The sequence below is a fragment of the Schistocerca gregaria genome, unplaced genomic scaffold (genome assembly GCF_023897955.1).
Source record: "Schistocerca gregaria isolate iqSchGreg1 unplaced genomic scaffold, iqSchGreg1.2 ptg000077l, whole genome shotgun sequence".
Classification (NCBI taxonomy): Eukaryota; Metazoa; Arthropoda; class Insecta; order Orthoptera; family Acrididae; genus Schistocerca; species Schistocerca gregaria.
In genome coordinates this window covers 418028-445978 of record NW_026061710.1, presented here as the reverse complement: position 1 = coordinate 445978, position 27951 = coordinate 418028, and the positions used below count along the sequence as shown (strand labels likewise).

Here is a 27951-nt window from a genome sequence, read left to right as displayed (position 1 = left end):
ATGGAGATGCACCGGGATACACCTATGTGACAAGTCATTCGGGGAGCAGATTAGATCGCATTTATATCTCACGGGCTCATGCAAATGATGTCCAGGACGCGGAACGCTGGCCATTGGCGTTTTCCGATCACAGCGCTTACATCTGTACGGTGCTTCTTCCCCGTAGAGAGGTGTGGAACAGCAAGGCCCCGTCGAAATTAAACATTCAACATCTACATGATCCCGAATGTCGTCAACGGATTCTTGAGACATGGACGATGTGCGAGCGAAAGGTTGGAAGGTATGCGACGGAGCTTGATTGGTGGCTGACTTGTGCTAAACCGGCGCTTCGCCGTACGTTCATCTCATATAGCAGAGAGATGGCCGAATGGCGCCGCCGTACGACCGACTTTTATTTTGCAGCGCTGCGCGACCTGGACAATGGTTCGCCGGGACCGGACGTCTGGATCGAACGCAAAAGGATAAAAGCTAAACTAGTGGCTTTAGCTCGGAAACATCTTCAGGGAACCATGGTGCGCGCCAGATGTCATGATACGATACGACACGAGATTCCTTCTATGCACCACGTCGTGAATGAACGAAAGCACCGACGACGCGTTTTGGTACGGGAGTTAATTACCCGCGAAGATCGAAGAGTGACGCGTCAAGCGGACATTGTCTCTGCATTCGTCGACCATTACCAACACATCTATTGGGAGGAAGCCGCCCGTGTTGATGACCTCGCACGTATAGCCACATACGTCTCCCGTACACTAACGGTGGAAGACGCTGGAACCGTACTGGAAGCTATTAGATGTGAGGAAGTACATGATGCGATCGCAAAGGGTGCGTTGAATCGCTCCCCAGGCATTGACGGACTTCCTGCTGAATTTTATCGAGAATTTCGCAACGAAATGGCACCGCGATGGACGGAAATGTACAACGAGTTGTTAAATTCCGATGCGCCTATTCCACCGGCTTTTATGGAAGGCCTTTTGGTGCCAGTACATAAACCGAAGCCAGGAATTACGGTCACAGATTATCGCCCCATCACCCTGCTTAATGCAGTCTATAAGATCTTTGCACGGATGCTAGCGTCCCCATGTCGTATGTTAATTCGTAGCGTTCTATCCCCAGAACAGACGACACCGGGTGGATCGGTGAATGTGCAAACAGCTACTGGCGAATGCCGTGATGTAATAGCGCTGGCGGAGAAGTGCCGGCTTAAAGCGGCGATGGTGGCGGTTGATTTTGACAGTGCTTTTGATAAGGTGCCCCACAACTATCTGTACGCTGTACTGGAACAAATGGGATTTCCAGACTGTTTTACTGGTCTCATTAGAAGGATTTATGGGAGAGCACAATCCTTGGTACACGTTAATGGGCGTATAGCAGGGCCCATTCAAATTCGACGTTCCATTCGCCAGGTCTGCCCTCTTTCGATGCTGCTGTTCGCGATAGCGTTGGAACCATTAATTGGGAGGCTAACAAATTCTCTTTCTGGGGTGGAACTGCGGGGTTACACCTTCAAATGTCGTGCTTATGCGGACGACCTCCTGCTGCTCGTTCGTTCTGAGGAAGAGGTGAAGACGGTCCTTGAACTGTTGTCGGACCACAGTGTGACGGCGGGTAGTGCAGTGAACATGAACAAATCGGCAGCAATGCCGGTTGGAAGGGGCCTTATGCCGGAAGAAATCAGTCCGTTTCCTTATGTGTAACGATTCCGCTATCTCGGCATAGACTTTACCTCATCTGTGAAACATACTGCGGCAGTTAACTACCGACGTATTTTACAGACAACACGTACCATGGTCCGCCAACATCTCTTACGACGCCTTGATCCTTTGCAGCGAGTCGAATATCTGAACACTTATGTGGTTTCTCGAATGGTGCATATTTCGCAGATCCTGCCCCTACCACTCACGCTCGGGCATCGACTTCAATCAGCACTAGGCTATTTTGTGATGATTGGGTCGCCCCTCAAGGTGCGATACGCAACGCTCACGCTCCCTACGGACAAGGGGGGACTCGGACTTACGAATGTTCGCTGCCGAGCGACGGCGCTCCTTCTAGCCACGATGTACAAGCAATGGCGTAGCGGGCGTGATTCCCTTACATCCCGCCTACTGGATCTACTAGTCCCAGCGTCCCTCACATCTCCGGTGGCGGTGGGCAACATTACGCCACATTTTGCGCATGTATCAACATTTATCATGGAACTTAGTTATATCAGAAACGAACTTCCGCGCACGAGACCACCATGCGCGAAGGATTTTTATGTTTGGCTGCTACGACGGATAAGTCGTAATGTCATTGAACTGAAACACCCCACGTTGCATTGGCCGAAGATTTGGAGACATGTGCACCTAAAATTCTTTGTTACCATCGTTCGAGCACTGTGTTTCTCTGTCACCTGTGGCAAGTTCAACACCAACCAACGACTCCATGCAATTGGACTAGTGGACACTCCACTGTGCCCGAAATGTCGCCAAGTGGATGACGACCATCACCGCTTAACTTGTATCGCGGTGAAGGACGTATGGCTCCTAGGACGACAGATGGTGGCTTGCTACCTCCGTGTGACCCCGCAACATATTACACCTGCTTCCTTCTTACATCCGGAGAGTGACTACTAAATCACAGTCGATCATCTGGGTCAAAGGTTGGACGATCGCGTACTTCTATGGGGATGCTGCCAAGTCGCGACTCGACTTTTGGTATTTCTTACAGCAAGCCCACTATGAGGTTCATAGATGGTCACACTATCGGAAAACCTTTGCAAACTATCTTCAGGCAGTCTTCCTCGACCCCCCACGCAGTTGGGATGCGCCGGGTGCAGTCGGTATGCACATTTGACAGCTGATAATGAACCTTACGCTTCTCTCAACGCTCCATATGTAATGCACATACTATACCATGAAATGATCTACATGATCTACATGTTCCTTTTAACAGGGTGATTGTGGAAAATAAATAAATATAATAAATAAAAACAACATCCCTGTGTCCCTGTTCCTTTACATTTTGTGATTTGTTGTACAATGATTTTCTTTTCTTTTTGTTTTTGCAGAGGATGCAAATCATTTCGTGTTTGCGAACTGCCCAAAAAATAAGTAAATAAATAAATAAATAAATAACTAAGAAAAGTTGGGAAAAAAAACCGACAGCTCATCTGACTAGTAAGCAGTTGACCTGGTTTCGAATCCTGCCACTGGTAATTACAAATTTTAATTCATTGATTCAGTCTGCACCAGTTGTGTAGAGGCACAAACTTTCAATTTTTGTTACTAGATTCTATTTCCTGTAATAAACACAGTAAGAAGAGTAGTTTTGTATAAAATAAGAAGAAATAATAATAAAAATAAATAAAAAACAAACAAACAAAAAAAAAGTCGGTAGAGCGTGAGACTCTTAATCCCCGGCTTGTGGTTCGAGCCCCACGCTGGCCGGAACGGAATTTTGTTCCGCTGCAGATGTAAATTACCGTTTTTCTGGTTAACGTGATGTAATGGAAATAGCAACATTAAACTTTGCCTACGTCTCTGTCAGTCGCAAGGGAACTGTATTTTTGGTGAAGGTGATTTTGTAGACATGTGTGAAAGACATGATCTGAAATGCAAGTGTTGTTGTTTGGAGAGCACATCGTTTACGTGTCAGATGTGTAGCCAAGCAGTAATGGGTCGCCATAGCTGCAAATATTAGCCGGTAATATGAAGTGTTGTCAGCTGAAGTCTGATGATGTAGACGACCATAAGGCCGAAGTACGCAACAGTACCGCTAGGCCGCGCATCTTTAGCTCAGTGGTAGAGCACTGTCTAGTAAACCAGGGGTCGTAAGTTCCATCCTCAGAGGTGAAAGACGAATTTTGGAAATCAGTTTCGCGTCGTGGCCGTATAGCAAACAGTATCTGTGATGACGAACAATTAGCGACAGGCGTTTTATTAAGAATTACTCTCAGATGTGATTAAGGCGAATTGCGCAGATAAAGCATTTGCCAAAGCGGTACAGCATAAGGTGGGACGAGGCAGTCTGAATTACATTTTATAGATGTATTTCTCACATATCTCAGAGCCTCTCGAGGACGTCGTCGTCGTCGTCGTCGTCGTCGTCGCCGCCGCTTCTGCAGAAGTAGCAAATGGCCATCGTAGCAAATGAGGCGAGGGACGCCACACCTTCGATTCCGAATGCACAAAGTGTGTGGTCTTGTTTCGCACAGTCTATATTTGGTCGGTCACGCAAAAGGTTGTATGTAACGAATGGGTGGAAAGAGCATGGGGCAGCGGTTGTGCTGAACGAAATCACAAATCCTCAGGGGTGTGAGCGTTTCGAGATGAATCCTATACAATTCATAGTTGGTCGGCAGTGTCCGTGTGGCCTAATGGATCAGGCGTCGGACTTCGGAACTGAAGATTACAGGTCCGAATGCTGTCACGCTCGTGTTTTTCCAGTTCTTAAAAAGAAACATAACGTTTTAATGTAGCAATTAAGCAGTACGAAACCGTCTGAATGTTGCTGTTGACCAATTTTTTTGCTTGGAGATGCTCTTGAGCTTGAAACACACACAACAAGACCGGAGTTAACTAACGAAGTTGTCGGCAGAGTGCCGTCACCGTGAGTTTTGACTGGCACTTGCACATGTAAAACAACGTCGGAAAGTAACTCGTTCGGCTTTTGAGTCACATCAAGTATGTGTTTTAATTTTGACGCCACTAGCTCTGCATGTTGTGATGCAATTCCTTTACCTCTCAGAAATGATTATGAAATAAAAGTGAAGTACGTGACGAGTGTGACGTTAGGAAAACATTAGGCAGCATGGAGAGATTCTGTATGGGACCACCCAACTTAAACGAGTACTGTGTGACGTGCTACCCGGCAGGTATTCACCGAGGCCGCCAGCTAGCTCAGTCGGTGGAGCATGAGACTCTTAATCCTAGGGTCGTGGGTTCGAGCCCCACGCTGGGCGGAACGGATTTCGTTCCGCTGCAGATGTAAATTACCGTTTTTCTGGTTAACGTGATGTAATGGAAATAGCAACTTTAAACTTTGCCTACGTCTCCGTCACTCGCAAGGAAACTGTATTTGAAGGTGAAGGTGATTTTGTAGACATGTGTGAAAGACCTGTTCTGAAATGCAAGTGATGTTGTTTGGAGAGCACATCGGTTACGTGTCAGATGTGTAGCCAAGCAGTAATGGGTCGCCATAGCTGCAAATATTAGCCGGTAATATGAAGTGTTGTCAGCTGAAGTCTGATGATGCAGACGATCGTAAGGCCGAAGTACGCAAGAATACCTCTAGGCCGCGCCTCTTTAGCTCAGTGGTAGAGCGCTGGTCTAGTAAACCAGGGGTTGTAATTACATTTTATAGATGTATTTCTCACATATCTCAGAGCCTCTCGCGGTCGTCGTCGTCGTCGTCGCCGCCGCTTCTGCAGAAGTAGCAAATGGCCATCGTAGCAAATGCGGCGAGGGACGCCCTGCCTTCGATTCCGAATGCACAAAGTGTGTGGTCTTGTTTCCCAGTCTATATTTGGTCGGTCTCGTAAGAGTTTGAATGTAACGAATGGGTGGGAAAGAGCAAGGGGCAGCGTCTGTGTAGAACGAAAACAAAATTCCTAAGGTGTGTGAGCGTTTCCAGATCAGTCGTATACAAGTTATAGTTGGTCGTCAGTGACCTTGTGGCCTAATGGATCAGGCGTCGGACTTCGGATCTGAATATTACAGGTTCGAATGCTGTCACGTTAGTTTTTTCCAGTTCTGAAAAAGAAACATACCGTTTTAATGTAGCAATTGAGCAGTACGAAAGCGTCTGAATGTTGCTGTTGACAATTATTTGCTTGGAGATGCTCTTGAGCTTGAAACACACACAGCAAGACCGGTGTTAACTAGCGAAATGATCAGCAGAGTGCCGTCACCGCGAGTTTTGACTGGCACTTGCACATCTAAAACAACGTCGGAAAGTAACTCATTCGGCTTTTGAGTCACATCAAGTATGTGTTTTAATTTTGACGCCACTAGCTCTGCATGTTGTGATGCAATTCCTTTACCTCTCAGAAATGATTATGAAATAAAAGTGAAGTACGTGACGAGAGTGACGTTAGGAAAACATTAGGCAGCATGGAGAGATTCTGTATGGGACCACCCAACCCAAACGAGTACTGTGTGACGTGCTACCCGGCAGGAATTCACCGAGGCAGCCGGCTAGCTCAGTCGGTAGAGCTTGAGACTCTTAATCCCAGGTTCGTGGGTTCGAGTCCCACGCTGGGCGTAACGGAGTTTTGTTCCGCTGCAGATGTAAATTACCGTTTTTTTTATTAACGTGATGTAATGGAAATAGCAATTTTAAACTTTGCCTACGTCTCTGTCAGTCGCAAGGAAACTGTATTGGAAGGAGAAACGTGATTTTGTAGACATGTTTGAAAGACATGTTCTGAAATGCAAGTGTTGTTGTTTGGAGAGCACATCGGTTACGTGTCAGATGTGTAGCCAAGCAGTAATGGGTCGCCATAGCTGCAAATATTAGCCGGTAATATGAAGTGTTGTCAGCTGAAGTCTGATGATGTAGACGACCGTAAGGCCGAAGTACGTAAAAGTACCGCTAGGCCGCGCCTCTTTAGCTCAGTGGTAGAGCACTGGTCTAGTAAACCAGGGGTCGTAAGTTCCATCCTAAGAGGAGAAATACGAATTTTGGAAATCAGTTTCGCGTCGTGGCCGTATAGCAAACAGTATCTGTGATGACTAACAATTAGCAACAGGCGTTTTGTTAAGAATTACTCTCAGATGTGATTAAGGCGAATGCCGGAGATAAAGCATTTGCCAAAGCGGTACAGCATAAGGTGGGACGAGGCAATCTGAATTACATTTTGTAGATGTATTTCTCACATATCTCAGAGCCTCTCGCGGTCGTCGTCGTCGTCGTCGTCGTCGTCGTCGCCGCCGCTTCTGCAGAAGTAGCAAATGGCCATCGTAGCAAATGCGGCGAGGGACGCCCTGCCTTCGATTCCGAATGCACAAAGTGTGTGGTCTTGTTTCCCAGTCTATATTTGGTCGGTCTCGTAAGAGGTTGAATGTAACGAATGGGTGGGAAAGAGCAAGGGGCACCGTTGTGTAGAACGAAAACACAATTCCTAAGGTGTGTGAGCGTTTCGAGATGAGTCGTATACAAGTTATAGTTGGTCGTCAGTGACCATGTGGCATAATGGACACAGGCTGCCTGCAGCGGCCGTTGCGTGCGGTTGTCTGTGCTCAGTGCTGTGGCTGGCTTGTTTACTTCTGCGGGGTAATTCGCTCGCTAGCAGCGGTTATTCTTGCGTGTGAGGAATGATGTTTATGAATCAGTGATGACACAAGCTATGAGGATAGATACTTTGAAGTTAACTTTCGATAATTCATTTGCTCGACCAACCTCTTTCGAAATCGAGGATTTCATCGAAGACGTGATGAAAATTGGAATCGATCAGATTGTTGGTATACATTTGTCGATTTTGTCTAGCATAGTTTATATCAAAATGAGAGATGCCGATTTTTGTGACAAAATAGTTGACTCCTTCAGTTCCGGTTTGAAGTTTAAGCATAGTGATGGCAATGTGGGTGTAGTTACTGTTTCCCACGCAGGGCTTGGACTTCGAACAATTCGCATTTTTGAACTACCCTTTGAGGTACCATCCGATCAGATAAATGTTGCGATATCGCCATATGGCAAAGTTTTGAGTAACTTTGCTGAACGTTGGTCTCCGGCTCATAAATATCCGGTGTTGAATGGCGTCAGGCAGCTTAAAGTAGACTTGCAACGACATATTCCGTCGTACGTCACGGTTTGTGGGTACCGTGCAGTCGTAATGTATGATGGCCAACCTAGGACATGTGCTAGATGTAACTCGACGGGACATGTGCGTGCGGAATGTTTACAGCGTCGTGTTGTTCAACTTCCAACCGGAGAGAGTGTTCGCCCTCCCGCAATGTCAACATTACCGGCATCGTACGTGTCGGTTGCTCGTGGTGAGCCGGCAATACAACCGATTCGTGATCCACCTGCCGGACCCAGTCTCGCAGTTAATGTAGCATCACTGGACACTCCAGTCACGTCCGGGATGGCTGTTTCTGAAACCCATGACACTAACAGGACCAGTGATATGGTGGTAGAATAACCCATACAGGGTGCTGAGTTAACGGAGGTGTCCCTGGCTCCTGCTACCATGTCCGAACAAGTGACTGAAACGATGCCGAACTCTGACGCAGTAATACGCGGTAATAGATCTCCGAAGAAATATAAAAAACGGAGGATGGCTCATCAAGGTGCGGAAGATACAGCACCGAGCTTGCGGGGAAAGGCAAAATTAATCGGCCAGAATTTAAAAGAAGGACCAGCTGACGCGGTCGCCTCGACTTCGCGCTCACGTAACGCACCACGATCTGACAACACCGTGTCGGAGCCGCCCGCGACGTCCGACAGCAGACAAGATGAGATGCCGATTCAGAACACTGAGCCACCGGATACGAATCCACCGTTTCCTGAACCAGTAGGCACCCTTTCCTCTCCTAATTGGGCAGACGATTGTGAAACGAATAGAGATGTTGTAGAGATGCAGGAGGAGTCAACACCCGCGACTCGCTCCTTGCCCCCTCTCTCAGTAGTTGATGGAAGCAAAGTCCACGTTGCCATGGATACTCAAACGACCGAAACTGTCAGCTCCTCCAATTGACAGCTAGCTGACGTATCCTAACGTCTACTCCTTTCGTACGGAACATCAATGACCACCTTGCAGGCCTACAAGATCATGACTCTCAATATCAATAAGATACGTAGCGATTTGAATCTGAAAAACTTACAAGACTTGTTATACGCATCTGACATACAGGGTGCTTCAGGAAGTGAGTGATATCGAGTTAGACCACATAGCCGGGTATAACGCCTTCATAAACCCTGGCAACGGTTTCGAACTTGGAACAGCATTACTCTTAAAAGAAGGGATCATTGCCAATTGTGAGGCAAAACTTGTGACCGGCAGAGGGATAGCAGTAACTGTCAATAACATCAGACTGATTAATATTTACGCACCTTCTGGGTCCAGTAATAGGCAACGCCGTGCAGAATTTTTCTGCCACGAGATCCTTCCCCTCTTCGGGACCAACTACAATGATGTCATTTTTGGCGGAGATTTCAATTGTGTGCTTAGTCAAATAGATCAAACTCCGCACTTCAATCGGTGTGTTGAATTAGAACAGATCATTCAAGAACTCCGCTTAACTGACACCTGGACGTCCACGCACGGAATGGCAGTGGGTTTTACACATTTTACCAGTCATTCGGCAAGTAGGTTAGATAGAATTTACATATCGTGTAATTTAAAGCAATACCTGCTACAGACCGAAATATGGCCTACTGTATTTTCCGACCATGCTGCCTATATCTGTACCGTCAACATGAAACAACAGGAAACCTACCGGAGTCGAGGGTTATGGAAGTTAAACATTGCACATTTGCAAGATACTGCATGTCGAGGAGCCTTCCTGTCCACCTGGACGGTATGTGAACGTAAATTCAATTCCTACAACTCCGCGATAGAGTGGTGGCTCCAATGCGCCAAACCTCAAATTAGGAAAACTTTAATGATTTACTCCCGTCAGAAAAATCAGTGGCACAAACGGACGATGGAATTTTATTTTCAGTGTCTTCGGGAGATACATAAATTTGACGCGACCGATATCCGCATTTTTGCACAGATCAAAAGAATTCAGGCAAAAATTTTAACGCTGCAACGTAAACAGTTGGAAGGTTTTCAAGTTCGGTCGCGAGTTCCTAGGACGGTGCAAGAAGAAGAGGCTGCCATGTATCACATGTTACGTGAAAGTCGACGAGGCCGTCGGAAAATCCTTACACAGATCCGAACCAGCACCGGTGCCATAGTTACTAAGCGAAGTGCAATCTTGAGTGCGATTGAAGAGTACTATCGAGACCTGATGTCCAATAAAATAACAGATGATACCGTGTTTGCGGATTTTACGACAAATTTATCACGGAGACTCGGCCCCACAGAGGCAAATCAGCTTATTACAGAGGTGACAGAAGATGAATTAACAGACATTATCCTACGGAGTCCGAAAAATAAATCTCCAGGTTCGGACGGCCTACCTGCAGAAGTATATCAAACCTTCTGGCCGCAGATGAAATCGAAGCTACTTGCAATATGTAACGAACTCATGAACACATGTAACGTTATTCCGCAGGAATTTCGGCAGGGAATTGTTGTTTTACTGCCCAAGACCCCGTGCAGTGACAACCCAACAAACTTGAGACCTCTCACGTTGTTAAATAGTGATTATAAACTATTCGCCCGTGTCCTCAGCCAACGGCTCAAAAATGTCATGTCCACAATCACAGGACAGTATCAAACGAATGTTGGTGGAAATAGATCTATTTACCACACGCTCACGGATTACAGAGATGTGATAGCCGTAGCGGAGGCCTGCAAATTAAAATGCGCCCTCTTAATGATAGACTTTGAAAAAGCATTCGACAGAGTGAGCCACCGATTCCTTTTCCACGTCATGCGAGAATTGGGATTTCCGCACCAGTTCACGCAAGTAATCGACAATATGATCCGTAATAGTACTTCACGAATCCAAATTAATGGTCGCCTCAGTGGTGCGATTGATATCGCGTGTTCGGTGAGGCAAGGCTGTCCGATGTCGATGGCTCTCTTTGCCATCGCCATAGAACCTCTGCTTGCTACGCTAACTGAACGTTTGCAGGGATTGGAAATCAATAGACAGAAGATTGTGTGCCGTGCGTACGCAGATGATGTCGGCTTTCTTGTCGTGAACGCGCAAGAAGTGAGGTCCTCACTTGAAATACTTCAACGTTATGCGGCGGCATCAGGGGCGAAGGGTGAACTGGCAAAAATCTGGAATCATGAATGTCGGACGGGGAATACATTTCCCCAACCATGCCCGATTACGGGAACTTACCAGTATACAGTGCTTAGGACTTGAGTTTCGCCGGAAGATACAGAATACCATTGCTGTAAATTATAGAGATTTACTTCACAAGGTCAGGGCATGTGTACAACAGCATAGTATGAGGCAACTGAATGCTCTCCAAAAAGCTGAACTGGTCAACACCTATATCGTCTCGAAGATCAACTATGTAGCCAAAGTGTTGCCTCTTCCCAGTGGCATTGCGAATAGATTGCTGTCCGCTCTTGGCCATTTCGTGACCAGAGGCAATATCTTCAAAGTTAAATTTGTTACGTTGACGCTCCCTACTCGGAAGGGCGGATTAAACCTCACTGATCTTCATAAGAAGGCACAGGCGCTCTATCTAAGCAGTATGTATAAGGTGTGGACAAAATCTCCACATTGTCTCACTGCTCACCTGCTCAACGAAATATCACCAGCGGACCTCAACCCCCCGATTGATGTACATCATATTCCACACGACCTTTACTATTTAAAATACTTCCTTTTGGAATATAGTTATGCTCGACAAAGAATTCCGGAGAAGGAAATAACGGTGGTGAAGCAATTGTATAAGACTTTGATCGAGTCCACATCCCGGAATAACATCGAAGAGAAATATCCAGCTCAGAATTGGCGGGTCATTTGGGATAATATTCATTCACGACATTTACCGTCTCACGTGCGAGCGTCTTGGTATCTAACGGTGAACCGTAAAACAGCAACCAATGCCAGGCTCCATTCCATTCATCTGGCCGATTCACCCTTATGCAACATATGCCGGGTACAAGATAGCGAGGAACACAGAATTGTCTGCGAAACAGCGCGAGATGTTTGGACGGTCATAAGACAGTTGTTGGCAAACATCACTAGAACATGCCCTGCCACCATAACGCCAGCCGACTTCCTCACTCCGGAGGTGGTGCCTTACCCGCAGACCAAACGAAATTCAGTAAACTGGCTTAAAGGCCACACAGTTTACTATCTTTTCAATGTGAACGAAATGAGTAAAGAAGACTTTCTTCTGTATTTAATGATACAGCACCACCGACTGCAGAAGACTAACAGCTATAAAGCTAATTTTGCAAACTTTTTAAGCCAAACAATCATTTCACAGCCAATATAGGATGGAGTGCTTACAGCCCCTTTTCGACATGGTGAATTCCACTCTCCTATCGGCCACCCAGAGTGAAGACAAAAGACGTTAGTGCGGGGACGACTTTACGAGTGTGTCATCTTGATAATTCGTCGGATTCAGAAAATAACAGTTCGTTTGATGTAGCGCGTTACGTCTCATTGGCGGATGCCTTCCACGAAACTGTGTTTCCTAGTTTTTTTTATTTTATTATAACAGAAGATACGATAGAGAGAACAACGGTAGAAGAATTTTAATTTATTTTGTTCATCAATTATTAACATTGATTGAGGAGCGAGATGCAATCATGTGGTGCAAAATGCACGGATTTCCCTATTCTCCTGCATAAATATGAAATGGACATAATTAATTTACACTGCGTTTGGAAGCACCATTTCGTCTTCGGATTATTTTCTGTTTTTCTGTTACCGGCGGCGGAGTCAAGCCGCAGTTTTTTCTTTATTTCGCAGAAGAGGTAGGGTGACATGGTGACAGTTACGGTGGGAGACATTGTGGCCAGGCCTCGGATTGCACGACCACTGCCCACTTTGCCTCTCCCTGATTGTTTACCGCATTTTACAAAACAGAAGAAAAAAATGGATCAGAAACAAAAAATTAAAAAAAGTGGCTACGATACCTGGCTCTCACCCAGGAGGCCCGGGTTCGATTCCCGGTACCGGAAGTGCCCGTTTAAAAAAAAATTTTAAAAAAAGTGGTAGAGCACTGGTCTAGTAAACCAGGGGTCGTTGTTATCTAAAAAAAAGTTGGTTAAGGTGTAAAAAGTAAATAAAAAAAATTGATAAGGCGTCGGACTTCGGATCTGAAGATTACAGGTTCGAATGCTGTCACGCTCGTGTTTTTCCAGTTCTGAAAAAGAAACATACCGTTTTAATGTAGCAATTGGGCAGTACGAAACCGTCTGAATGTCGCTGTTGACCATTATTTGCTTGCAGATGCTCTTGAGCTTGAAACACACACAACAAGACCGGTGTTAACTAGCGAAATGATCAGCAGCGTGCCGTCACCGCGAGTTTTGACTGGCACTTGCACATCTAAAACAACGTCGGAAAGTAACTCGTTCGGCTTTTGAGTCACATCAAGTATGTGTTTTCATTTTGACGCCACTAGCTCTGCATGTTGTCATGCAATTCCTTTACCTCTCAGAAATGATTATGAAATAAAAGTGAAGTACGTGACGAGAGTGACGCTAGGAAAACATTAATCAGCATGGAGAGATTCTGTATGGGACCACCCAACCCAAACGAGTACTGTGTGACGTGCTACCCGGCAGGTATTCACCGAGGCAGCCGGCTACCTCAGTCGGTCAGTCGGCCTTTGGCTGTGGAGCGGTGCGGTACGTCCCGGCCGCTCCGTGTCGCGTTTTCCGGGTGTGTTGTTGTTTACCGCGCCGGCGCGCTAGTGTTACGTATTGCCGTCACGTTCCTGACACACGATGGCTCTTTCGTATCGGAAAGCCACGATCAAGCTGCAGTTCGACACTACGTACTCTAGACCCAAGGCCCACGAAGTAGAGGGTTTTTTACGCGATGTGGTACATGTTGATCCTAACGAACTGATCGGTATCCACTTATCTATTGTCTCCAGCGTCGTATATCTTAAGTGCACTGACGACGAAGCATGTGACAAACTTCTCAGACGCTCGACGGCAGGTTATCGGTTCTGCCACTCAGACGGAAACGTGGGTGTGGTGACGCTTGAACGTGCTGGATTGGGAATCCAAAATGTGCGCGTGTTTGAGCTCCCTTTTGAAGTTCCAGCGGATTTGGTCACCCTTGCTCTTCGACCCTATGGAACAGTTCTCGGCCACACGGCCGAAAAATGGAAGACCTTCGACACCTACCCTGTCCTTAACGGGGTGCGACAAGTCCGTATTGATCTGCATCGCCATATTCCTTCGTATCTCACGATCGCTGGTTGCAGGGCAATAATTATTTACGACGGTCAGCCGAGAACCTGCTCCGGTTGTGGCCAGACGGGACACATGCGTACCGAATGCCTGCAACGCCGTTTCGTGCAGACACCCTCGACCGACAAGATTCGTCCGTCGACACCGACCTCTCTGCCGATTATGTATGTTGCGGCGGCGAGACGGGAGACGCCAGCTGTATATGACGACCCCATTGTATTGGTGCGAGCTTTGGAGGACCCTGCAGTAGCTTCCACGGAGCCCCAAGCGTCTTTCAGTGCTGATGCTACTGATGTCCTTTCGTCGGACCCCAGCGCACCGTCACAACGGCTCGCCTACGGTGCGATGGAAGTTGAGGCACAGGATGCAGCGTCCTCCCCTTGCCCTACGTCGGAAACAGAGGCGCGGCAGCGTAAGCAGAAATCACCCAAGCGTCATAAGAAGCGGCGCAAGACAACCGACGACGTAGAACAGCCCGAGGCGACACCGCTGGATGACGAGGTGCCTCAACCGCTCCACCGCGCCGACACAGGCGACCCTACCGTCTCACACGGTTCGACGTCTTCTCCCACTACCGCTGGGTCTGGACCACATGGGGATGCGGGAGATCACCTCAGCTCCGACACCGGGGATGCACCCTTGCCTCCGTCTGCCTCTCGAGATCCAGTGGTGTCAACGTCCCTGGGCGACTGGGCGCAGGAGATGGAGTTGCAGGATGCGTTTCAGGACCACGACGATGCACCGTAGCCGATGACAGCGTCTACGCGGCCGGCGACAGACGCCTAGGGCGGCATGAGCACCTCTTGTCGCTGCCTAGCACTTCGCAAGACCGGCGCTCCACGTCGCGACTACTGCCCTCCTGTCATACCATGGTCACCTCCCGAGACTTGATGGACCAGGCATACCGCCTCGCCACGATCAACGTTAATGGCATTACATCTGATGTCAAGACCCGTATGCTGAAGGATACGTTACGCGCTGCGGATCTGGACGTTGTTTTCCTTCAAGAAGTCCGATCAGGACTCTGTCTCGATGCCTACGGATATGACGCCTGCACTATGCCTGCAGATGTGGGCGGCGGAGGTACGGCGATTCTACTGCGGGAAGGGATAATGGCCACTGATGTCTCCTATTTACCGTCGGCCCGGGGGGTCGCACTCACGATTGGTACAGTACGTCTGGTGAACTTATATGCTCCTTCAGGCACCGGCAAAAGGAGAGAACGGCGCACCTTTTTCGCCGAAGATACAGCCCCGCTCTTCCAGGTCAATACCGACCACTTCGTAGTAGGCGGCGATTTTAATTGTGTGCTCCGCCCATCCGACCAGGAGCCACACTATACCACCTGCCCGGCACTCCAGGCACTTGTACAGGACTTGGCCTTGTTGGACACCTGGATCATCCAACACGGCGACCGTCGAGCACACACCTACTTTACTAGTCACTCCGCGAGCCGTTTGGATCGAGTCTACGTCACCCGCGGCCTACGATCGGCCGTTGTCGACGCTGAGATGTGGCCGGCAGCGTTCACGGATCACCTCGCATATGTGTGTACTCTCACCCTTCCCCGCCAGCGCGTCCGCCGTAGTAGGGGTCCGTGGCGCCTCAATGTGGCCCTTCTTGATGAGATAAATTGCAGACGCGCAGTCGAGTCCACATGGAGCAATTGCCACCGGCGTTTACCCGCCTACCGTTCTGTACTTCAATGGTGGTTACGGTGTGCAAAACCGGCACTGTGCCGAACATTAGTCAGCTATGGACGCGACCGATCGCGCTGGTATACTGCGACTACTGCTTTTTACTATACTGCGCTCCGCGAACTGGCTGTACAACCGCCGTCGCCAGAGCGACAATCAGCAGTACAACGCGTCAAGGCACAATTGCTTCGTATCAACGCCGTACGTCTTGCGGGTGTGCGGGTGTGAGCGAGGACGACTGATGATGTTCGTGGTGAACGACCTTCCCTCCACCATATTATTCAAGAACGCAGAAGACGCAAGAGGCAGCTCATTACCGAGGTTGAGACGGAGGATGGGCGACGCGTTGACGCACAAATGGATATCGTCCGAGCGTTCACACAGTCATATAAACTTCTTTACGAGAGGGAGTCCCACATGAATGTAGGGGTCAGGGAAGTCCTATCTGACCTACCAGTCTCTCGGAACCTACAAGATGATGCTACGCTCTTGTCGGCGGTGACTTTAGAAGAACTGCGAGAGGCTCTGTTGCGTGGCTCTCCCAACAAAACGCCTGGCCCTGACGGCCTCCCCCTTGAATTTTACAAGCGGTTCTTTGATCTCATGGGCCCAATGTGGATCAGGATGTACAGTGAACTCCTGGACGCCGATTTTCAGGTACCATCTGACTTTACTGAGGGTCTCTTGATCCCTGTGCCCAAACCCGGCGGAGGCCGTCACCCTCTTGATTTTCGCCCGTTGACAATGCTAGACACTCACTATAAGCTGTTGACACGCATGCTCCGTGAGAGGCTCAAACCTACGGTAATGGCGGCCATTCACACTGTTCCAACCTGCATCGAGGGCGACACTAATGTGTTTACGACTTTAAGCACCTATAGAGACGTGGTGGCGCTCATGCAAACTTGCCGCCTCCAAGGCGCTCTTGTTGCGCTGGACTTCGACCATGCTTTCGACCGCGTTAACCATGGTTTCCTGTGTGCTGTTATGGAACACATCGGTGTCCCGCGTCTGACGACGTCTGTTGTGCTTCGATTGATCCATGGAGCCGTCACGAGGATTATGATCAACGGCTGTCGGTCCGCCCCCGTCCGTGTCAACAGGTCCGTCCGGCAGGGTTGTCCTCTTTCTGCCATGCTCTTCGCCGTTGCCCTCGAACCAGCTCTTCACGGACTACGGCGACGCTTAGAAGGACTTACCCTCCGTTCCGTAACCTTTCGATGTGGTGCATACGCCGACGATGTGATGTTCTTAGCACGGTCTGGTGACGAACTACACACGGCGTTTTCCTGGCTCCACCAGTATGGGGCGGTGGCAGGCAGTGTGCTCAGCCTTCGGAAATCACGCTTCATGGAGGTAGGACGCGGAATGCCTGCAGGTCTGGCCGTATCTCTGACAAAGGTCCCGATGCTCAAGTGTTTAGGGATATCACTCCATCGACAAATACAACGCACGGCGGCCTTTACGTATCGTATGGTCTTACGACGACTCCGTTTAGAGGCTCGTCTCAATAAATTCAGATCATTGAACATTTTGCAACGCGCCCAATACGTCAATGTGTACATGGCTTCTCACCTTAACCATTACGCCCATGTATTGCCGATAACGGACACGATGGCTTCCAGGATACAGGCAGTGTTTGGACACGTGGTGAACGATGGTGCTATTTTCAAGATCCGTTTTGTTACGCTTACTTTACCCTTCGACAAAGGCGGTGTTGGACTCACTCACGTCAAGCACAGAGCGCTGGCACTGTATCTCCGTTCCATGAGGCGACTCTGGCTTTCACCAACAGCCAGTCTCCCCGGCCTACTGATTGAACAAGTGGCCCCACGTACGCTGTACCCACCGGTACCAGTTGGACATTTATCGCCCTCGCTGTCACATATTAGAACGTTTTTCGTAGAGCATAGCTATGTGTTGCGGGTTATATCGGAGACACGGAATCCGACAGCGAAGACTTATTATAGTGCTCTCCAGCACTGGACTCCGGATAACGACATTGTACGGTGCCACCCTACGGTCGACTGGCCACGGGTATGGCGAGCCATCCACGCGCCGTTCCTGTCTACTTTCGTGCGGTCGACGTGGTATGTGGTCGTTAACGAGAAACTTCCAACCCGACAACGGCTGCATGCCATTCACCTAATTGACGACCCTGTGTGCCCCCGTTGCACGACGTTAGACACGGACGAACATAGACTGAACTGTGGCCCCGCGCGTGAGTGCTGGAAACTGATCCGCCAGATCCTGGCTTTCCTGCTCCGCCGCCCCTACGTTTCGATTTTACCCCAAGAACTGTTTCATCCCGACGCTGTCTATTTCCCTATGACCCGAATGAATGCGGTTAATTGGGTACGAGGAATGACGATACACTACATATACCGCGATGGAGACAAAGACCTCCTCGATTTATGGTACTACATGATCGACGAGTTTCTGGTCTTAACGAACAGACAGGATTACCGGAACCTTTTTGCGAACTATTTGGGTTCGTCATTCATGGACCCACCACCCAGCTGGGGTGTGCCGGGTGTGAGAAGACATTAACTTGTAGATGTGATCTTTCCACGATTCCCCTATGGTAACAGAAACAGTCTCTGACTGTGTGCAGCGGCCCCGGGCGCTCCAACGATTGGTGGCTGGTGATGTCCAATGTAATGACGACCACCCGTTCCGGGCCGCCCGCCTAGCAATGTGACCGCGGCGAGCAAGATGGCCCCTTTTAGTTCACTTTATTGGCAACATTTTGCGCATGGCTGCCTTGTTTTTTTTATGCATTCTCAACAAAAAAAGAAAGACTCGTTAAAGCAACGATTTGCTATAAGCGGGAAGTCCGAGTTTGAGGATAGGTCTGGTACAAACTTCCATATGTCATTATTAGTTAGTAGATTTATACCTATTACAGCTGATGTGGAGGAATTCGCCTTCAGCTAATTAATTTCGAATTATTTCGTACAGCTGTGTATAGCTAAATGTAAAAAAAAAACAAGTTTGGTAGAGCACAAAAAAAATTGGTCTAAGGCGCCAGATTTAAGCACTGGTTCCCGAACGGGAGCGTGGGTTCGAACCCCAATTAAATAAAAAACATAAAAAAAGTCGTAGGGCTTGAAACTCTTAATCCCAGGGTCGTGGGTTCGAGTCCCACGCTGGGCGGAACGGAATTTTGTTCCGCTGCAGATGTAAATTACCGTTTTTCTGATTAACGAGATGTAATGGAAATAGCAACTTTAAACTTTGCCTACGTCTCTGTCAGTCGCAAGGAAACTGTATTTGAAGGAGAAACGTGATTTTGTAGACATGTATGAAAGACATGTTCTGAAATGCAAGTGTTGTTGTTTGGAGAGCAATGCGGTTACGTGGCAGATGTGTAGCCAAGCAGTAATGGGTCGCCATAGCTGCAAATATTAGCCGGTAATATGAAGTGTTGTCAGCTGAAGTCTGATGATGCACACGACCGTAAGGCCGAAGTATGCAAGAGTACCACTAGGCAGCGCCTCTTTAGCTTAGTGTTAGAGCACTGGTGTAGTAAACCAGGGGTCGTAACTTGCATCCTCACAGGAGGAAGACGTATTTTGGAAATCAGTTGTGCTTCGTGGCCGTATAGCAAACAGTATCTGTTATGACGAACAATTAGCGACAGGCGTTTTATTAAGAATTACTCTCAGATGTGATTAAGGCGAATGGCGCAGATAAAGCATTTGCGAAAGCGGTACAGCATAAGGTCGGACCAGGAGTCTGAATTACATTTTATAGATGTATTTCTCACATATCTCAGAGCCTGTCGTCGTCGTCGTCGTCGCTTTGCATGTTGTCATGCAATTTCTTTACCTCTGAGAAATGATTATGACATAAAAGTGAAGTACGTGACGAGTCTGACGTTAGGAAAACATTAGGGAGCATGGAGAGATTCTGTATGGGACCACCCAACCCAAACGAGTACAGTGTGACGTGCTACCCGCCATGCATACACCGAGGAAGCCGGCTAGCTCAGTCGGAAAAGCGTCAGACTCTTAAAACCTGGGTCGTGGGTTCGAGCCACTCGCTGGGCGGAACGGAGTTTTGTTCCGCTGCAGATGTAAATTACCGTTTTTCTGATTAACGAGATGTAATGGAAATAGCAACTTTAAACTTTGCCTATGTCTCTGTCAGTCGCAAGGAAACTGTATTTGAAGGTGAAGGTGATTTTGTAGACACGTGTGGAAGACATGTTCTGAAATGCAAGTGTTGTAGTTTGGAGAGCACATCGGTTACGTGTCAGATGTGTAGCCAAGCAGTAATGGGTCGCCATAGCTGCAAATATTAGCCGGTAATATGAAGTGTTGTCAGCTGAAGTCTGATGATGCAGACGATCGTAAGGACGAAGTACCCAAGAGTACCGCTAGGCCGCGCCTCTTTAGCTCAGTGGTAGAGCACTGCTCTAATAAACCAGGCATCGGAAGTTCCATCCTCACAGGAGAAAGATGAATTTTGGAGATCAGTTGCGCGTCGTGGCCGTATACCAAACAGTATCTGTGATGACGAACAATTAGCGACAGGCGTTTTTTTTAAGAATTACTCTCAGATGTGATTAAGGCGAATGGCGCAGATAAAGCCTTTGCCAAAGCGGTGCAACATAAAGTGGGACGAGGCAGTCTGAATTACATTTTATAGATGTATTTCTCACAAATGTCGGAGCCTCTCGTCGTCGACGTCGTCGCCGCCGCTTTTGCAGAAGTAGCAAATGGCCATCGTAGCAAATGCGGCGAGGGCCGCCCTGCCTTCGATTCCGTATGCACAAAGTGTGTGGTCTTGCTTCCCAGTCTATATTTGGTCGGTCACGTAAGAGGTTGAATGTAACGAATTGGTGGGAAAGAGCAAGGGGCAGCGGCTGTGTAGAACGAAAACACAAATCATCAGGGGTGTGAGCGTTATGAGATGAGTCATATACAAGTTGCACTTGGTCGTCAGTGACCGTGTGGCCTAATGGATGCAGTTCCGCTTGAGACGCGACAGCGATCGGACGTGCTGTGTATTCGATCCGCCGTTACCCTCGTGTTGTGAATATTTACCTTCTGTGTGTGACGTTTCTTTGTCTTCTGTTTTTCGTTGTTTCTTTGCCTTAGGTTTTGTTTTGTGTCTTGTGTTGTATTGCTGCTTTTGCCGCATTAATTAAGTGTTATGGCTTCCCGGTTGTTTCCGCGGAAGTGTACTCTCAGTTTTCAAATTAACAAGGCTACCAGGAATGTCCAACCGTCATCGTTGGAAATTCACGAATGGATTGTGGACACGATTGGCATTACATCGGACCAGGTACATACGGCGTATTTTGATACAGAATTATACTGCTTTTTTGTGAAATTGTTGAACCCGGTTTTGCTGGATAAGATATTACTTAAACATGGTGAGCATGTGTCGTTCCGTCATAGGGATGGTTCTGTTAGCAGTGTTACTGTCTCAAATGCTGAAATTACGTATACCACAGTTCGGGGTTTATAATTTACCCCCTGAAGTTGACAACAGCTATCTTAAGGAAGCTTTGCTTGGTTATGGTACTGTTCGGTCAATTCGAAATGAACGTTGGTCTGCACAACATAAGCTGCAATGTTATAATGGTGTCAGATCAGTTGAAATGCATATTAAGTCTAATATACCGTCCCATCTGATTGTATGTGGTTATCGTGTACATCTTACTTATGAGGGGCAGCTTGGTACATGTTTCCTATGTAATGAACATGGTCATGTTCGAGCTAATTGCCCTAAGCGGGTATTTGTGCTTAAAAATGGCCTAGCACAGCGCCGCAATTTAACGGTTGCCGATCTTGTGCCAGCAGCTTCCTCCACTGTTTCCTATCTGCCTCCTGCAGTAGCTTCTTCACAACAGGTGTCACCCTCCCCTGATGCAGGTTTTCCTCCGCTACCCACTCGCCCACACGTATCGGCTGCTCCTATACCGATTCCGTCTGTTTCCAACAACAAACGCCGTCGTGCTAGTGATACCGGTAGCACTGATGACGAAGCTGCTGTTTCGCTGCCGGTTTGCGAATCTGATGAGAGAATTCCAGAATCTCCCATGCCTGTTTCGGAATCTGTTCCCGCTGTCTCTCCTGCTTTGCCTGATGACGTCAAACTTGCTGCCATGCCGTCGGCGCAAGAGCCACAACATTCGGTCGAGGTGTTGTTGACATCCCCACCGCCTCAGGCATCACAACATGTTGACGACACTTCGGTGGAGACGGCTGTTTGTCGGAAAACCGCTCCTAGAACTGCGCGCTCCGCATCAGCAGACTCCAAACCTATCTTACCACCTCCTACACTTCCAATACCTACACATTCTGAAACCGGTGCCGATGTTCCTGAAGCAGTTTTCCCCTTGATGGCTCCTCCTTCTGACTCCTCTCGTACTGCTAATCCTTCGGACGCTTTGGTTGACGTGCCTGATCTCGAACCCCCCACTCCGCCTGCTCTTGAATCTGGTGTGCATCAGATACGTCGTCGGGTGAAAGTGCCCCCCAATCTCCACGCGGTGCGGAAGAAACATAAGCATGCGAAGGACGACTCTGATTCCGTTGATTCTGGACAATCACCCTCTGCCATGTCTGATGTTGATGATATGGATGTAGTTGCTTCTAGTGTGGTGTAATTTGGGTTCATTTCCCATTTTTTGGTTGATGTTGCAGGCGTACACGTTTATTACCTTAAATATAAATGGCATTCAATCTGCTCTGAAGTTAGCGTCTCTGCAGCAGTTTATTTATGACTCTGCAGCTGATATTGTTTTCCTGCAGGAAGTCTCCGTTGCACACCTGTTTGTTCCTGGTTTTCGCACTATTATAAATTTTGCACCTGAGTTTTCTGCAGGTACTGCTTTCCTAATTCGTGACGGTATCCCCGTTACCGAAATTGAGCTTTTAGACTCGGGACGGGGCATTGGTTGTCGGTTATTTGACACGACCTTGGTTAACATTTACGCCCCCTCTGGTTCTAGCAAGCGGCAGGAAAGGTCTCGTTTTTATAAAGAGGATCTGATTTACCTTTTACGAAAAAATCCTGCGACCTTGATATTGGGGGGCGATTTTAATTGTGTGTTACAAGCTAAAGACCAATCCCCTCATTTTAATTATTGTTTCGAGCTACATTCTCTTGTACGTCAATTACGACTACGCGATGCGTGGGAGGTTAAACACCCCACTTTAGTTAAATTTACATTTTTTACTGCCACCTCAAGTAGTCGACTTGACCGATTGTATATTTCTGATCCCCTTAGTGTTTCTGTTTTAGATGTAGACGTTATTCCAGCCAGTTTTACGGATCATTGTGCCCTTGCTCTTATAATTAATTTGGAGCGTCAACCTCTTAAACTTTATAGGCCGCTGTGGAAATTAAATGTCTCCTTGCTCGATGACCCTGACATCGAACCTCTAATACAGACGGCGTGGGACTTTTGTTTACGTTCTCTGCGATACTATCCGTCTAAGCTTCATTGGTGGATCCACTGTGTGAAGCCAAAACTACGTCGCACTTTAATGTCCTACAGTTATAATAGAGCGCGAGATCTGAAACTGACTTCTGAATATTACTATTCGGTGCTTCGCGAACTTTATGATACTTCTAGAATGACATGTGCCCACCTTTCTGAGATTCGGAAAATTAAGGCCAAGCTACTTAGTATTAAGCGGCTTCAGATGGAAGGATTGAAGATTAAATCTAAACCACCGTCCACGTTAGCACATGAAATGACTTCTATGTACCATCTGTTTCGTCACCGCAAGAACCGTCGACGTGTATTGATTGACGGCCTTATGGCAGCTGATGGTCGCCGGCTTACCTTACAGAATCAAATAAGCCATGAACTTACCTGCTACTATGAGACGTTATATACTGCGGCTGATTCTGATCCGAATGATGTTGACGAGATTTTAACTGCTATCCCATCAATTTTAACAGAGGACCATAATGCGAAATTTTTAGCTCCTTTTACTGCAGACGAAATTTCAGCTTTCATTGCTTGTTCAGCATCTCACAAATCTCCTGGTCCTGATGGCCTACCTAAGGAGTTTTTTGTTCGCTTTTGGCCTATTGTAGGGCCTGTTTTTACGGATATTGTGAATGAAATCTTGAATGGTGGCACAATTCCAGCCGATTTCAAGAGAGGTACGGTTGTCCTGATACCTAAATCTGCTGGTTTGAAGACAGCTAGTGACTTTCGTCCTTTAACCCTATTAAATTTTGACTATAAGACGGCCGCTAGGGCTGTTAATGCACGTCTATCCCTCTTGCTTACACCTGTGATACCTCCGTGTCAAAGCTGCTTTCCAGGGCGCTCTATATTGACGTCTCTGGCGGGGTATCGTGATGTCGTGTCGATTGTCGCTGTCACCAATATTCCCTGTGCGCTTTTATTTGTTGATTTTAGTAAGGCCTTTGATCGTGTGTCCCATTCGTTTTTAGAGCTTCTGCTGCGCCGGCTCGGTTTTAATGAAAAGGCGCTGCTGGTACTTAAGAATATGACGACTGGCATTTCTGCTAAGATTGACATTAATGGCCAGCTGACAAAGGTCATTGATATTCAACGTGGCTTCCCGCAAGGTAGTCCTTTATCCATGACCCTTTATGCTCTCTCCCTTCAACCAGTCCTTACACGTCTCAACTCGACACTTCGTGGTCTTACGATCTCTGGGGTTACCCAGACGGCAACAGCTTATGCTGATGATTTGGATGTTTTGCTTCGTTCCACCGCAGAAGTGCCGCAGTTGAAAATGGAACTCGATAAATTTTCTGCGGCCTCAGGTTCTCGTATCAATCCCCGTAAAAGCAAGCTCCTGAATTTGCGGGGCTTTGAACGTGTGGTTGTTCCGTGGGTTACAGCTGTTGAACACCATACACATTTAGGTATCTATCTTGAACGTTGTCCTCTTCGGATGGCTGCAAAAAATTGGCAAGTGGCCATTTCCAAGCTGCGAGGTGTTTTATTAGAACACTCATGGCGTTCGATACCGCTACTGCAAAAAAAGCGCGTATTAGACACTTATGTTTTATGTAAAGTATATTACGTTGCTCAGCTGTTTCTGCTTCCCCGAATGCAGGGTGCAAAAATGGTCCAGCTTATTAACAGATATATTTGGCGGGGGCATATTTTTAAATTACGTTGTGATGTTCTTACGAAGCCGCGTCTTGAGGGCGGCTTGTCGTTCACCGACGTCCGTGTCAAGGCTGCTGCCCTTTATGTTAAGCGAACCCTCCATCTTTTATTATCTGAGTCCCCGACTGTTACTTCGCGATTATTCCATGTCGTTCGTCCTGCGAGCTTGTCACCGCCCATTAACGTTGGGCCTCTAAATGCGAAGCTACGGCATGTTCGGGACTTCTACATTGAGATTAGTTACCTAGATCTCCACTTACAACGTCGTCCTGTTATTACTACGCTAACCCTGCTTGACAAATGGCGACGGTCTTCTTCTTCCAACCCGATTGTTTTGCATTATCCCAGTTTTAATTGGCGTAACATATGGACGAATATTAGCTTACCCGTTCATTCAGCAACTGTTGCCTCCCTATGGTATAAGGTAGTTAATCAGCTGATTCCTACGAACGAACGCCTTCATCGTATAGGTTTATGTGTCTCTCCGCTTTGTCAAACGTGTGGTTGTGTTGATACACTCCAACACCGATTTACCTGCGCTGACCGTCATCGCATGTGGCACTGGCTGCGCCGACAATTGGCTTTACTCACCAGGAGCTCCGAATCGGCATTTAAGACTGATATTCTCTGCTGGCCGGACACGGTTTTTTATCCCCGGACCAAGAACAACACCGTTATGTGGCTTCTTGGCCGTTATATTTTTGCAGTGGTTGATGATCATGGTATTACCGATTTCATTTCGTTTACTGGTTACATGCTTCATGAGTACTGGACGCAAAAGTCTTTCCCACACCTTAAGAGGGACTTTGCGAATATGCTTACTATTGTATTCGAAAAGCAGGGAGTTGGTTAAGTTTCAATTTCTATTGATCGCTCCTGCGCCTGAATCAGTAATGGAACCGGTATAGGGGCATACTGAGCTAACTTCATGACAGGGAAGACATTCTCGCTAGTTCTTAGGTACAATCTTGGCAGGAAGGCAAAATAACTGTTTCGATAGACAACACTTCATAAGTCCCGTGTTCACATATAAGTATCATAAGACTCCGAACCAAAGACAATTACAACGTATTGGTGACAATGTGCTTCAGTGCAGGGAGGAGGAGACGTCATGGCCAGGCCTCGGGATACGACCCCTGCCCAACGCGCCTCCACCTACCTGCCCTGGGTCATTACAAAGGAGAAACGAAAAAACAGTGTTAAAAAAATATGAATAAAGAAAAACCTAAAAAGGACATAATAAACATAAACGAAAAAACAGCGAAAAAAAAAATGAAAAAACAGTGGATCAGGCGTAAAAAAAAAGTGGTAGAGCACTGGTCTAAAAAAAAAAAAAGTGGTAGAGCACTGGTCTAATAAACCAGGGGTCGTAAGTTCTATCCTCACAGGAGAAAGATGAATTTTGGAAATCAGTTGCGCGTCGTGGCCGTATAGCAAACAGTATCTGTGATGACGAACAATTAGCGACAGGCGTTATTTTTAAGAATTACTCTCAGATGTGATTAAGGCGAATGGCGCAGATAAAGCATTTGCCAAAGCGGTACAGCATAAAGTGGGACGAGGCAGTCTGAATTACATTTTATAGATGTATTTCTCACATATCTCAGAGCCTCTCGCGGTCGTCGTCGTCGTCGTCGTCGTCGTCGCCGCCGCCGCTTCTGCAGAAGTAGCAAATGGCCATCGTAGCAAATGCGGCGAGGGACGCCCTGCCTTCGATTCCGAATGCACAAAGTGTGTGGTCTTGTTTCTCAGTCTATATTTGGTCGGTCTCGAAAGAGGTTGAATGTAACGAATGGGTGGGAAAGAGCAAGGGGCAGCGGCTGTGTAGAACGAAAACACAAATCCTCAGGGGTGTGAGCGTTTCGAGATGAGTCGTATACATGACATACTTGGTCGTCAGTGACCATGTGGCCTAATGGATAAGGCGTCGGACTTCGGATCTGATGATTACAGGTTCGAATGTTGTCACGCTCGTTTTTTTCCAGTTCTGAAAAAGAAACATACCGTTTTAATGTAGCAATTGAGCAGTACGAAACGGTCTGAATGTTGCTGTTGACCATTTTTGCTTGGAAATGCTCTTGAGCTTGAAACACACACAACAAGACCGGTGTTAACTAGCGAAATGGTCAGCAGAGTGCCGACACCGCGAGTTTTGACTGGCACTTGCACATCTAAAACAACGACGGAAAGTAACTCGTTCGGCTTTTGAGTCACATAAAGTATGTGTGTTAATTTTGACGCCACTAGCTCTGCATGCTGTCATGCAATTTCTTTACCTCTCAGAAATTATTATGACATAAAAGTGAAGTACGTGACGAGTGTGACGTTAGGAAAACATTAGGCAGCATGGAGAGATTCGGTATGGGACCACCCAAACCAAACGAGTACTGTGTGACGTGCTATCCGGCAGGTATTCACCGAGGTAGCCGGCTAGCTCAGTCGGTAGAGCGTCAGACTCTTAATCCTAGAGTCGTGGGTTCGAGCCACGCGCTGGGCGGAACGGAATTTTGTTCCGCTGCAGATGTAAATTACCGTTTTTCTGATTAACGAGATGTAATGGAAATAGCAACTTTAAACTTTTCCTACGTCTCTGTCAGTCACAAGGAAACTGTATTTGAATGTGAAGGTGATTTTGTAGACATGTGTGGAAGACATGTTTTGAAATGCAAGTGTTGTAGTTTGGAGAGCACATCGGTTACGTGTCAGATGTGTAGCCAAGCAGTAATGGGTCGCCATAGCTGCAAATATTAGCCGGTAATATGAAGTGTTGTCAGCTGAAGTCTGATGATGCAGACGACCGTAAGGACGAAGTACCCAAGAGTACCGCTAGGCCGCGCCTCTTTAGCTCAGTGGTAGAGCACTGCTCTAATAAACCAGGCATCGGAAGTTCCATCCTCACAGGAGAATGATGAATTTTGGAAATCAGTTGCGCGTCGTAGCCGTATAGTACACAGTATCTGTGATGACGAACAATTAGCGACAGGCGTTTTTTTTTTAAGAATTACTCTCAGATGTGATTAAGGCGAATGGCGCAGATAAAGCATTTGCCAAAGCGGTACAGCATTGCTACCCTACCTATTAACTCGTCCAAATACTGGTCAGCCTTCCGCCGCCTTACTGGATCAAACCCCCCCCCCCCC

The 27951-nt window shown here is 47.4% G+C and overlaps 2 non-coding genes across 2 annotated transcripts; both read left to right on the top strand.

The window, feature by feature from the left end:
* The first annotated feature begins 4867 nt into the window (after window positions 1-4867).
* Window positions 4868-4942, top strand: Trnak-cuu (transfer RNA lysine (anticodon CUU)). The gene has a single exon. It is a non-coding gene; the product is annotated as a tRNA-Lys (tRNA).
* A 1228-nt stretch (window positions 4943-6170) lies between these two features.
* Window positions 6171-6243, top strand: Trnak-cuu (transfer RNA lysine (anticodon CUU)). The gene has a single exon. It is a non-coding gene; the product is annotated as a tRNA-Lys (tRNA).
* Window positions 6244-27951: the final 21708 nt, after the last annotated feature.